Source organism: Artemia franciscana, chromosome 4 (genome assembly GCF_032884065.1).
Source record: "Artemia franciscana chromosome 4, ASM3288406v1, whole genome shotgun sequence".
In the NCBI taxonomy this organism is placed as follows: Eukaryota; Metazoa; Arthropoda; class Branchiopoda; order Anostraca; family Artemiidae; genus Artemia; species Artemia franciscana.
This window is the reverse complement of record NC_088866.1, coordinates 59019812-59034379: the sequence shown is the minus strand read 5'-3', so window position 1 is coordinate 59034379 and position 14568 is coordinate 59019812. Positions and strand designations below refer to the sequence as shown.

Below are 14568 nucleotides of genomic sequence, written 5' to 3'. Positions count from 1 at the left end.
CACAATAAAAAAACCCTGAGAGTTAAAAGAATTCATTCTATCTATTTTCATAGACTGGAACACTTGAAGATTGACTGCCCTGGATTGACATGCCCCAAGCACCAATATCCCAAGAGTAATTGGTACCAACCCGACCCAAAATCATGTTGCCAAAAATGTAAGATTCTTGAACCTACCCAGTCGACTAAGAATTATGAAAAAGGCAGAGAACAGGACGAAGAGGCACAGGTTTGTTTTCCAATTAAACAATTCTATGATCATTCATGGATCATTTCATCTTTTGTTAGATTCTCCTCAGCAAGTTTCTTTTTGGAAAAACCTTTCCGTAGGGTATTAGAAACCAAGCTTCTAATATCTTGTGGGTCAACATTGATTTTTGTCTTATTTAGAGTTATAACTGAATCTACATTGGATATGATTTGTTCTACTGGTATGTGTTTGGGGGGGATGTTGCCAAAAATGTAAGATTCTTGAACCTACCCAGTCGACTAAGAATTATGAAAAAGGCAGAGAACAGGACGAAGAGGCACAGGTTTGTTTTCCAATTAAACAATTCTACCTGTAGAAATTGTAATCATTATTACCTGTAATCACTATAATTATATAATATTTTAATTATTGTTATTTATTTTATGAATATCGTCCCTCTGGAAGATCTACAGAGTTGAAAGAAAAAAGTAAAAAAAAAGTAAACAGATTCAAAAGAACGGGAGAGATTCAGGGAAGATAGTAAATAGAAGTATACAATAAACTAATATAATAGTATAGAAACGAACATAGAGCAAAAATCCAAGTCAATGCGGTGCGTCTTGTAAAGCGAAAACGTCTAAGCGACGTTGTTAGGTTAAGGATGGAAATTTTCTATCCCCCCAAACACATACCAGTAGAACAAATCATATCCAATGTAGATTCAGTTATAACTCTAAATAAGACAAAAATCAATATTGACCCACAAGATATTAGAAGCTTGGTTTCTAATACCCTACGGAAAGGTTTTTCCAAAAAGAAACTTGCTGAGGAGAATCTAACAAAAGGTGAAATGAAAGTCCTCACAGATCTTAAGAATGATACCAATATCATAATTACCAAAGCTGATAAAGGCAATACAATAGTTATCCTTAATGAGACTGAGTATGTCAGCAAATCATTAAACCTCTTGAGTGACAATAAAGTGTATGAAAAAGTTGACGTTAATGCTGTAAAGGTTGCTTATGATAATGTCAAAAAAGCTCTGGATAATCTCAGCCTTACCAATAGGATTAATGATAAACTTTACCGAACACTCCTTCCTGTCAGACCAGTCATTCCTAGATTTTATAATGTACCGAAAATTCACAAACCAGATATACCCCTTAGACCTATTATCTCAACAGTAGGTTCAGCCACACAGAAGTTGGAAAGATATTTGGCTGGTATTTTAAGATCCATAACCCTCAGCAGCAAGCACACAATAAGAAATACTAAAGAAGTAGTTGATAAGCTAAATAGCATCAACATTGGGGAGAATACCACAATGTGCAGTTTTGATGTTGTATCTTTATTTACCAGCATACCCTTGCCGCGTCTTATACCAGCTTTACAATCAGCTTTAGAAAAGGATGGTTCCTGGAGAGAACTGACTTGCTTGGACTCCACAGAAATCATTACTCTCACGTCTTTATGTCTCAGCAATGCTTACTTTACTTTCAGACATCAAACTTATAAACAGATTTGGGGCATACCAATGGGATCAGCCTTGGCACCAGTTCTTAGCGAGGTGTTTCTACAACATATTGAAACTAATATCTTCAAACAGGACTTCAAGTATCTCCAACTCTACATGAGATATGTTGACGATTGCTTAATAATTTGGAATGGGGCACAAGACAAATTAATATCCTTTCTCAATATTTTTAACAAGCAGGACCCAGATATTAAGTTCACCATTGAACTTGAAAATAACTGCAATTTACCCTTCTTAGATGTCCTCATTACAAAACGAGAAACTAGGTTGGACTTGAGTGTGTATAGAAAGCCAACTCATAGTGATAGATATCTGAGATATGACTCCTATAACCACCCTATAGTTAAAAATTCTGTAGTCTATTCGTTGGTTGATAGAGCATTTCTGGTGTGCTCCTCTGATTTTGAGCTGAAGGCTGAACTTGATTATATAAGAGATGTTCTGATAGGTAACGGATACCCCCGAAAAGTCATTGACAAGGTTATTTTCAGGAGAAAGATGAGTGGAATTACCAAGAATTTCGCTCCTAAGATTGAAGATGATAAACCCTTTTTGTCATTACCTTATATCAAGGGCATTACTGACATTTTAAGTTCCAAACTCACTAAACTTGGCTTTAAGGTGTTTTTTCCCTCTGGAAGGACTATTTCCTCCTTCTTGAACAAAGGCAAGGATAAGATTACTTCAGATCTACCAGGGGTATATGAGATTCCTTGCAGTTGTGGTGATACCTATATAGGTCGTACCATGAGACCTCTACATCACCGATTAAAAGAACATGCTGATTCCATTGATGCCTGCCTTAAAAAGACAAAGCTAAAGGAGGAAGATAATTTCTCTGCATTGGCCCATCATATCTTTGAAAACCCTTCCCACTCCATTAAGTTTGACCAAGCCCAACTTATTGCTATTGTCCCACAACTCTTAAAGCAGAAAATCAGAGAAGCTTTGGAAATTGCTAAAAATAAACCAGCCATCAATAAAGACAATGGTGAGTTTCATATTAGCGAAATTTGGGAACCAATCACCCATAAATTGAAAACTCACAAAAGACTCCACCCCTTTCCTAAAGGCCCAACCTCTTTAAGATCCACCAGGACAGCAGCCATCAACGCCTCTACCAAAATTCGGGCCATGGCACAACAATAACTCCAGGTTCGGCTCATAATTAGTGTTGTTCAGTGTTTTTAGTTTTATTTATTTAGTGATTTTACTTTCCGGCAAGAAATTTGAATTAACCTGATGATGACAGGCACAGGTCCTGTCGAAATTATCGTTAGAAGAAAAATCAGTCACCTGACATCCATAGCTTAGGTAAGCTTATTACCTTCTATCATCATTATGTATGAAAGTCAGGTTGGCCTCAGAGAATATATAATTCATGGGCATATTGATAAATTCCAGTACGGTGGACTCCCCAAGTGTAATACTACAATCTACCTAGTACTGATGTTTGACTGCGTCCTCCAATGGCTTGAAAAAGGTAGCTGTTTCGTCGACATTTGCGCAGTGGATTTCCAAAAGGCCTTTGACCTAATCCGCCACCGGACTGCAGGCATGAATCTCCAGGAAATGGGGGCCAAACGATGCACCCTTGGCCTTGTACTCGACTTCTTAACTGGCCGAAAACAAAAAGTCTTTGCACTCCACGAAAACGATTCGGATTCATCATGGTCAGATACTTCTTGCGGGGCCCCACAAGGCACAAAATTAGCTGGAATAATTTTCCTGGCTGTAATTAATTCCCTGCTTAACCATCACGACGACCGTTACAAGTTTGTAGATGATCTATCCATAGTGCTCGCTTACCTGTTCGAAAACACTATCATAGCAAAGCAGTTTTCAGACCAGTTATTTGATCAGCTAAAGACCGAATGCTCAAGTCATGATCTTACCATTAACGTAGCCAAGTCGAAGATAATTCGTTTCAACCCTCTGAAGCGGAATATAGATATGCCTCTAGTCCCTTTCCCGATTGTGAACGAAATAAAAATCTTAGGAGTAACTTTCACTAGTGACTGTAGTTTCAGTGCCCATATTAAGTTAACCGTCCACAAAGCTAATGCAAGCCTTCAGACACTTACCAAAATGAGGCGTTTTGGGTGTGATATTAAAAGCCTTCTCCATGCCTACACATGTTATGTTCGCCCGTTGCTCGAGTACGCGTGCCCGGTGTGGGGTCCATCTGCTATCCGCACAGCGTATCTATTACGCGACATAGAGTGCGTCCAGAAAAGAGCAACAAGGATTATACTCCGAGACCGTGGCATACCCTACGATCAAGCCCTCGCTAAATTAAGTTTATCTCCACTTAAAGTCCGGCTGGAACACCTTATTCACCAATTTGGAAAATTCATCCTAGCCAATAAGAGCCACCGATCTTTACTACCCGAACCAGCCCCTCCCAATAGCCGAACTCGATTACGAAATAAACTTGTACCCCCTAAAGTACGAACCAATCGATACGCAAACTCATTTGTGCCTTTTTTCACATCAGTTTTTAATGCTGAGTTGTAGTGTGTGATTTTTGTTTAAATGTATGATTTTTGTGAAAAAACAGAATTTAGCTCTATGCTACAATAGGTTTTAAATATACCGATCTCTCTCTCTCTCTCTCTCTCAGACAGACCGAAAGAATTTGCGCTCGCTATAGGTCACTCGGTTAATACCAAGTGCCATTCGAATAAAGTCATTTGACTTTCGAATAGTCCCAGGATGGAACCTCAAATTATGTCGATTATTATCAAGTAAATGCTATTGAAATATTTATAATATAAATGAAATCACAGAGAAAAGGAAAATGTTGATAAAATAACATTGGCTCTAGCAACAACTGATTTTAATTATTATGTTTTGAGTTGAAGCAACAAGAAATATGGATTTTGTATTCAGACATCATACTCACTCGTTAGTTTTATCCAAACAATCTATATTCTATGAAAAAAGGGCATACATCTCAAACATAGGTAGCGTTGACCAGGAAATAATTGCTGGTAAAATCAATTAATTTATTCTTATATTTTATAGTTCAGAATTTAAGACGAAATATTCAGTTTTGTTTCGAAAATTTTGTATATCTGATTCGTTGTACCCATAATGTTTTATACAGACTTGGCAAAAAAAAAATTAATAGTCTATTGTGGCAACCAAAAAAAATTACAAAAATCAACAGTAAATACCAGTTGGATATTTCAATTTCAATTTATATGTACTTAAAATCGAATATAATATACACATTCCGTATATACTATAAGGAATGCATAAATTAAGAGTAAGAAAAAAAATAGATCTACGTCGCAAGGGCCAACGTGAGGTGTAATTAGCTAGCTGTGGAAACTTTTTAATTAGAAAGGCTGTGGCTAATACCTAAAAATAAACAATTGGCTTTACATCACTTTTGTTCTACAGAGGTTTCAATTAGGATTTTCTTAAAATTCTTAGGTCCTACCCTTTTTCAAAAATCACATTCATAATCTTTAGTAACCTATTTATAAGCCCATAACCACCATATTTAAGAACCCATTTACCAATTATCAGCACCTGGGGCATTATCATGTTTTAATCATTTTAGTACTGTCACTAATTGTTCCTCACAAAATAAATCATCCTTCAAATTTCATCGTCCTAGCTTATCTGGAATTGCTTAAACCAGCAAAACCAGGACAGACAGAGCCATCATGAGATGGCTCTGGTTGACGCTTTGCAGCAGTCCCAGAGACCTTTCTAAGTATAGCTTAATTGTGCCTGTTTCATGTAATATGACGAAAGGATACTGTTTATTATATAATTATTGACACTCCTAAGTTTGTCTAATGTGTGGGCCATGCCATTGAAATATGATTAAGTAGTCTTAATCGGACTGTTTTTACCTGAGTTAACTGTGGTGCCATCTTTTTTTTTGCAAAAATTCTAAGTTCAACTTAATTGTACCTGTTTCACGCAATATAACGAAGGAATACTATTTATAATATAGTTATTAACACTATTAAGTTAGTCTTATGTGTGTGCCATGCCATTCAAATATGATAAAGAAGTCTTAATTGGACTGTTTTCACCTGAGCTAACTGTGGCGCCATCTTTTTTTGCAAAACTCGTAACATTAAATTTGCTCGGAAGAACGCCAGATGACAGACCATTACCCCAAGAGCTCCTGTCTAACCGTAAGAAGCGAAAGCGATGCCGCAAGCGTGGCGGAAAACGAGGTCAGCTGATGATCCCAGTTATCGTTTCATTAAGATCAACTAGTCTTGCTCCAAAAACCTCACCCCATCAACGTATCCTTGTTAAGATAGACTGTTCTACAAATGCCAATATGCCATCTCTTATTCCCTTCAATCAAGCTCCGGTATGTTCGACTAGTAGTGATCTGCCTCCCCCTCTATTAAGGTCAGTGACTTTTAATTCGAAAAATAGAATGCCGAATTTTCTCGTTATAAACTGCCAGTCATTGTGTAACAAAATGGAAGAATTTGAAGTTATCGTCCGTCAAAATAGTATCCCAGTTATCGCAGTTACAGAAACTTGGAATCTTGATGGGTTGTCAGGTCATATGGCAGGTTACAAAATTTTCCTGAGCACACGTGCTGATCGAGGTGAGCATAGACTAGGTGGAGGTGTTGCCTTGTACATACGGAAAGACATCCCTTGTAAATTATTACCGGAATTATTAGATCCAGCTCATGAAGTAATCTGGGCTATTTGCAAACCTAAATCTCTTCCCCGGCGCTTTTCTTGTATTATAGTCGCTTCAGTATATTACCCGGAAATTGCAAGAAACCGGGGTGACTTGGTCTTCTACCTCCAAACGACTGTTGATCATCTGAGAAGTATATACAGTAGCCCCGCTTTTATTATAGGAGAAGACTTTAACCAAACCAAGAAGAGTTGGTTATCATCTTGTTTGTCTTTAAAACAAGTAGTACACATACCCACCCACTCTTTGGGGGGCATATTGGACCTTATACTCACAAATTGTGATGATTTTTACTCCCCTCCCTTTTCTCTTGGTCCCGTTGGTATGTCAGACCACAACGCAATTCTTTGGAAAGCGAGAGTCTTTACCAAAGCCCAAACTATCCCGTGTCACTGTTCGTCCTTGTACGGAGTCGGCCATCTGTGAATACGGTCGATGGATTGGCACATATGACTTCCCCGAAGTGTACAATACCGGGCTCTTGGAAACTAAGGTATCCGATTTCAATGCCACGCTATACAGTCAATACCTAAAGATCTTTACAACAAAATCATTTGTTGTTAGTGAATACGACAAACCATGGATATCCCCAGCTATTAAATCACTAATAAAAACGAGGTCTCGCCTCTACTCCCGTGGTGATATAATCAACGGCAAGAAATTGCTAAATCAAATAGTCTCTTTGGTAAAGAAAGCCAAAGCTCGGTATGGTCGTGAAACCATGCCCTACCAATTACTTACTTCAGACCCCAAAAAGTGGCACAACGCTGTGAAAAAGGTGGCCGGCCAAGTTTTTGACAGCAGTGTAAAGATCAGCAATCATGGCGGGTCATTAATCAGTGCAGAAGAAGTGAGTGAATTCTTCACCAAGATCTGTACTACCTATCCAACTATTACGGCTCATGAAAAGTCCACCATACTTGAAAAATGTGAGCCTGAGAACAACATAATAGTCAGTGAGTTTGATGTTTACATGGAATTACGGAAGATCAAACCGAATACATCTTCATACCCTGGTGAATTACCTGCCAAACTGCTACGTGAATATGCAGCCTTCATAGCATTACCACTGTCCAGCATCATTAACGAGTGTTTTGCTTCTGGCTTTTTCCCGTCACAGTGGAAAAGGGCCTATATTAGAATTATTCCAAAAAAGCGCGCCCCTAGTGCATGCGACGATCTCCGCCCGATCTCACTTACACCTTGTTTGGCGAAAGTAACTGAGGCCTTTATACTTAAGTTTCTTCTGAAACAAATTCATGGGCGTAATGATGATAGAAGGTAATAAGCTTACCTAAGCTATGGATGTCAGGTGACTGATTTTTCTTCTAACGATAATTTCGACAGGACCTGTGCCTGTCATCATCAGGTTAATTCAAATTTCTTGCCGGAAAGTAAAATCACTAAATAAATAAAACTAAAAACACTGAACAACACTAATTATGAGCCGAACCTGGAGTTATTGTTGTGCCATGGCCCGAATTTTAGTAGAGGCGTTGATGGCTGCTGTCCTGGTGGATCTTAAAGAGGTTGGGCCTTTAGGAAAGGGGTGGAGTCTTTTGTGAGTTTTCAATTTATGGGTGATTGGTTCCCAAATTTCGCTAATATGAAACTCACTATTGTCTTTATTGATGGCTGGTTTATTTTTAGCAATTTCCAAAGCTTCTCTGATTTTCTGCTTTAAGAGTTGTGGGACAATAGCAATAAGTTGGGCTTGGTCAAACTTAATGGAGTGGGAAGGGTTTTCAAAGATATGATGGGCCAATGCAGAGAAATTATCTTCCTCCTTTAGCTTTGTCTTTTTAAGGCAGGCATCAATGGAATCAGCATGTTCTTTTAATCGGTGATGTAGAGGTCTCATGGTACGACCTATATAGGTATCACCACAACTGCAAGGAATCTCATATACCCCTGGTGGATCTGAAGTAATCTTATCCTTGCCTTTGTTCAAGAAGGAGGAAATAGTCCTTCCAGAGGGAAAAAACACCTCAAAGCCAAGTCTAGTGAGTTTGGAACTTAAAATGTCAGTAATGCCCTTGATATAAGGTAATGACAAAAAGGGTTTATCATCTTCAATCTTAGGAGCGAAATTCTTGGTAATTCCACGCATCTTTCTCCTGAAAATAACCTTGTCAATGACTTTTCGGGGGTATCCGTTACCTATCAGAACATCTCTTATGTAATCAAGTTCAGCCTTCAGCTCAAAATCAGAGGAGCACACTAGAAATGCTCTATCAACCAACGAATAGACTACAGAATTTTTAACTATAGGGTGGTTATAGGAGTCATATCTCAGATATCTATCACTATGAGTTGGCTTTCTATACACACTCAAGTCCAACCTAGTTTCTCGTTTTGTAATGAGGACATCTAAGAAGGGTAAATTGCAGTTATTTTCAAGTTCAATGGTGAACTTAATATCTGAGTCCTGCTTGTTAAAAATATTGAGAAAGGATATTAATTTGTCCTGTGCCCCATTCCAAATTATTAAGCAATCGTCAACATATCTCATGTAGAGTTGGAGATACTTGAAGTCCTGTTTGAAGATATTAGTTTCAATATGTTGTAGAAACACCTCGCTAAGAACTGGTGCCAAGGCTGATCCCATTGGTATGCCCCAAATCTGTTTATAAGTTTGATGTCTGAAAGTAAAGTAAGCATTGCTGAGACATAAAGACGTGAGAGTAATGATTTCTGTGGAGTCCAAGCAAGTCAGTTCTCTCCAGGAACCATCCTTTTCTAAAGCTGATTGTAAAGCTGGTATAAGACGCGGCAAGGGTATGCTGGTAAATAAAGATACAACATCAAAACTGCACATTGTGGTATTCTCCCCAATGTTGATGCTATTTAGCTTATCAACTACTTCTTTAGTATTTCTTATTGTGTGCTTGCTGCTGAGGGTTATGGATCTTAAAATACCAGCCAAATATCTTTCCAACTTCTGTGTGGCTGAACCTACTGTTGAGATAATAGGTCTAAGGGGTATATCTGGTTTGTGAATTTTCGGTACACCATAAAATCTAGGAATGACTGGTCTGACAGGAAGGAGTGTTCGGTAAAGTTTATCATTAATCCTATTGGTAAGGCTGAGATTATCCAGAGCTTTTTTGACATTATCATAAGCAACCTTTACAGCATTAACGTCAACTTTTTCATACACTTTATTGTCACTCAAGAGGTTTAATGATTTGCTGACATACTCAGTCTCATTAAGGATAACTATTGTATTGCCTTTATCAGCTTTGGTAATTATGATATTGGTATCATTCTTAAGATCTGTGAGGACTTTCATTTCATCTTTTGTTAGATTCTCCTCAGCAAGTTTCTTTTTGGAAAAACCTTTCCGTAGGGTATTAGAAACCAAGCTTCTAATATCTTGTGGGTCAACATTGATTTTTGTCTTATTTAGAGTTATAACTGAATCTACATTGGATATGATTTGTTCTACTGGTATGTGTTTGGGGGGGATAGAAAATTTCCATCCTTTTGAAAGAATGTCTAATTTCTTTTGGTCAAAAGTTTGTTGACTTAAATTGATGACTGCTGGACCTGGAGATACTCTAGGAATGTATGTATCCCTAGAAGAAAACTTCCCAAACTTAAGCTTTTCCAGCTTATCTATATGTACTTTTCTGGTTATTGAAAAGACAAACTTAAAATCTTTGTCATGGATCTTGCCAACTTTGGTGAGGTCTTCTAGGCTAAGAGTATTACTCAGTTGCTGTCTAATTGTGTTTATCTGTTGAAAAACCATATTTCTCCGCTGTTGTAGGTCATTTAATTCATGGTTGATAAAGATTAGGCCAGCTCTGTGCTGTGCAGATTTATAGTTCTTACTAGATATTTTCACTCTGGGTCTCATAGAGTGTGGAATTAGATCTAGTTTCTTACATTGTTGTAAGAATTTTTGGTGATTAATAATTCTAGCTTTCTTCCTAAATAGGAGAGATAGATCTTTGACTTGTTTGGCCACATACCCTCCATAGGTATTTGTAATATATTCTCTGAGGCCAACCTGACTTTCATACATAATGATGATAGAAGGTAATAAGCTTACCTAAGCTATGGATGTCAGGTGACTGATTTTTCTTCTAACGATCAACATTGAATCTAACGATTCAACATCAACATTGGGGAGAATACCACAATGTGCAGTTTTGATGTTGTATCTTTATTTACCAGCATACCCTTGCCGCGTCTTATACCAGCTTTACAATCAGCTTTAGAAAAGGATGGTTCCTGGAGAGAACTGACTTGCTTAGACTCCACAGAAATCATTACTCTCACGACTTTATGTCTCAGCAATGCTTACTTTACTTTCAGGCATCAAACTTATAAACAGATTTGGGGCATACCAATGGGATCAGCCTTGGCACCAGTTCTTAGCGAGGTGTTTCTACAACATATTGAAACTAATATCTTCAAACAGGACTTCAAGTATCTCCAACTCTACATGAGATATGTTGACGATTGCTTAATAATTTGGAATGGGGCACAAGACAAATTAATATCCTTTCTCAATATTTTTAACAAGCAGGACTCAGATATTAAGTTCACCATTGAACTTGAAAATAACTGCAATTTACCCTTCTTAGATGTCCTCATTACAAAACGAGAAACTAGGTTGGACTTGAGTGTGTATAGAAAGCCAACTCATAGTGATAGATATCTGAGATATGACTCCTATAACCACCCTATAGTTAAAAATTCTGTAGTCTATTCGTTGGTTGATAGAGCATTTCTAGTGTGCTCCTCTGATTTTGAGCTGAAGGCTGAACTTGATTACATAAGAGATGTTCTGATAGGTAACGGATACCCCCGAAAAGTCATTGACAAGGTTATTTTCAGGAGAAAGATGCGTGGAATTACCAAGAATTTCGCTCCTAAGATTGAAGATGATAAACCCTTTTTGTCATTACCTTATATCAAGGGCATTACTGACATTTTAAGTTCCAAACTCACTAGACTTGGCTTTGAGGTGTTTTTTCCCTCTGGAAGGACTATTTCCTCCTTCTTGAACAAAGGCAAGGATAAGATTACTTCAGATCCACCAGGGGTATATGAGATTCCTTGCAGTTGTGGTGATACCTATATAGGTCGTACCATGAGACCTCTACATCACCGATTAAAAGAACATGCTGATTCCATTGATGCCTGCCTTAAAAAGACAAAGCTAAAGGAGGAAGATAATTTCTCTGCATTGGCCCATCATATCTTTGAAAACCCTTCCCACTCCATTAAGTTTGACCAAGCCCAACTTATTGCTATTGTCCCACAACTCTTAAAGCAGAAAATCAGAGAAGCTTTGGAAATTGCTAAAAATAAACCAGCCATCAATAAAGACAATAGTGAGTTTCATATTAGCGAAATTTGGGAACCAATCACCCATAAATTGAAAACTCACAAAAGACTCCACCCCTTTCCTAAAGGCCCAACCTCTTTAAGATCCACCAGGACAGCAGCCATCAACGCCTCTACTAAAATTCGGGCCATGGCACAACAATAACTCCAGGTTCGGCTCATAATTAGTGTTGTTCAGTGTTTTTAGTTTTATTTATTTAGTGATTTTACTTTCCGGCAAGAAATTTGAATTAACCTGATGATGACAGGCACAGGTCCTGTCGAAATTATCGTTAGAAGAAAAATCAGTCACCTGACATCCATAGCTTAGGTAAGCTTATTACCTTCTATCATCATTACGCCCATGAATTTGTTTCAGAAGAAACTTAAGTATAAAGGCCTCAGTTACTTTCGCCAAACAAGGTGTAAGTGAGATCGGGCGGAGATCGTCGCATGCACTAGGGGCGCGCTTTTTTGGAATAATTCTAATATAGGCCCTTTTCCACTGTGACGGGAAAAAGCCAGAAGCAAAACACTCGTTAATGATGCTGGACAGTGGTAATGCTATGAAGGCTGCATATTTACGTAGCAGTTTGGCAGGTAATTCACCAGGGTATGAAGATGTATTCGGTTTGATCTTCCGTAATTCCATGTAAACATCAAACTCACTGACTATTATGTTGTTCTCAGGCTCACATTTTTCGAGTATGGTGGACTTTTCATGAGCCGTAATAGTTGGATAGGTAGTACAGATCTTGGTGAAGAATTCACTCACTTCTTCTGCACTGATTAATGACCCGCCATCATTGCTGATCTTTACACTGCTGTCAAAAGCTTGGCCGGCCACCTTTTTCACAGCGTTGTGCCACTTTTTGGGGTCTGAAGTAAGTAATTGGTAGGGCATGGTTTCACAACCATACCGAGCTTTGGCTTTCTTTACCAAAGAGACTATTTGATTTAGCAATTTCTTGCCGTTGATTATATCACCACGGGAGTAGAGGCGAGACCTCGTTTTTATTAGTGATTTAATAGCTGGGGATATCCATGGTTTGTCGTATTCACTAACAACAAATGATTTTGTTGTAAAGATCTTTAGGTATTGACTGTATAACGTGGCATTGAAATCGGATACCTTAGTTTCCAAGAGCCCGGTATTGTACACTTCGGGGAAGTAATATGTGCCAATCCATCGACCGTATTCACAGATGGCCGACTCCGTACAAGGACGAACAGCGACACGGGATAGTTTGGGCTTTGGTAAAGACTCTTGCTTTCCAAAGAATTGCGTTGTGGTCTGACATACCAACGGGACCAAGAGAAAAGGGAGGGGAGTAAAAATCATCACAATTTGTGAGTATAAGGTCCAATATGCCCCCCAAAGAGTGGGTGGGTATGTGTACTACTTGTTTTAAAGACAAACAAGATGATAACCAACTCTTCTTGGTTTGGTTAAAGTCTTCTCCTATAATAAAAGCGGGGCTACTGTATATACTTCTCAGATGATCAACAGTCGTTTGGAGGTAGAAGACCAAGTCACCCCGGTTTCTTGCACTTTCCGGGTAATATACTGAAGCGACTATAATACAAGAAAAGCGCCGGGGAAGAGATTTAGGTTTGCAAATAGCCCAGATTACTTCATGAGCTGGATCTAATAATTCCGGTAATAACTTACAAGGGATGTCTTTCCGTATGTACAAGGCAACACCTCCACCTAGTCTATGCTCACCTCGATCAGCACGTGTGCTCAGGAAAATTTTGTAACCTGCCATATGACCTGACAACCCATCAAGATTCCAAGTTTCTGTAACTGCGATAACTGGGATACTATTTTGACGGACGATAACTTCAAATTCTTCCATTTTGTTACACAATGACTGGCAGTTTATAACGAGAAAATTCGGCATTCTATTTTTCGAATTAAAAGTCACTGACCTTAATAGAGGGGGAGGCAGATCACTACTAGTCGAACATACCGGAGCTTGATTGAAGGGAATAAGAGATGGCATATTGGCATTTGTAGAACAGTCTATCTTAACAAGGATACGTTGATGGGGTGAGGTTTTTGGAGCAAGACTAGTTGATCTTAATGAAACGATAACTGGGATCATCAGCTGAGCTCGTTTTCCGCCACGCTTGCGGCATCGCTTTCGCTTCTTACGGTTAGACAGGAGCTCTTGGGGTAATGGTCTGTCATCTGGCGTTCTTCCGAGCAAATTTAATGTTACGAGTTTTGCAAAAAAAGATGGCGCCACAGTTAGATCAGGTGAAAACAGTCCAATTAAGACTTCTTTATCATATTTGAATGGCATGGCACACACATAAGACTAACTTAATAGTGTTAATAACTATATTATAAATAGTATTCCTTCGTTATATTGCGTGAAACAGGTACAATTAAGTTGAACTTAGAATTTTTGCAAAAAAAAGATGGCGCCACAGTTAACTCAGGTAAAAACAGTCCGATTAAGACTACTTAATCATATTTCAATGGCATGGCCCACACATTAGACAAACTTGGGAGTGTCAATAATTATATAATAAACAGTATCCTTTCGTCATATTACATGAAACAGGCACAATTAAGCTATACTTAGAAAGGTCTCTGGGACTGCTGCAAAGCGTCAACCAGAGCCATCTCATGATGGCTCTGTCTGTCCTGGTTTTGCTGGTTTAAGCAATTCCAGATAAGCTAGGACGATGAAATTTGAAGGATGATTTATTTTGTGAGGAACAATTAGTGACAGTACTAAAATGATTAAAACATGATAATGCCCCAGGTGCTGATAATTGGTAAATGGGTTCTTAAATATGG

The 14568-nt window shown here is 38.4% G+C and overlaps 1 long non-coding RNA gene across 5 annotated transcripts in view; it reads left to right on the top strand.

Moving 5' to 3' along the window:
* LOC136026670 (uncharacterized) overlaps nt 1-14568 on the top strand; it is an 85786-nt gene that overhangs the window by 15853 nt on the left and 55365 nt on the right. For 3 of the 5 annotated variants that reach the window (XR_010617383.1, XR_010617380.1, XR_010617381.1), the window contains one exon: nt 54-228. This is a non-coding gene — a long non-coding RNA (uncharacterized LOC136026670). Of the gene's footprint in view, nt 1-53; nt 229-447; nt 533-14568 lie in introns of those variants that run through there. The other 2 variants (XR_010617385.1, XR_010617382.1) reach the window with 1 other exon arrangement.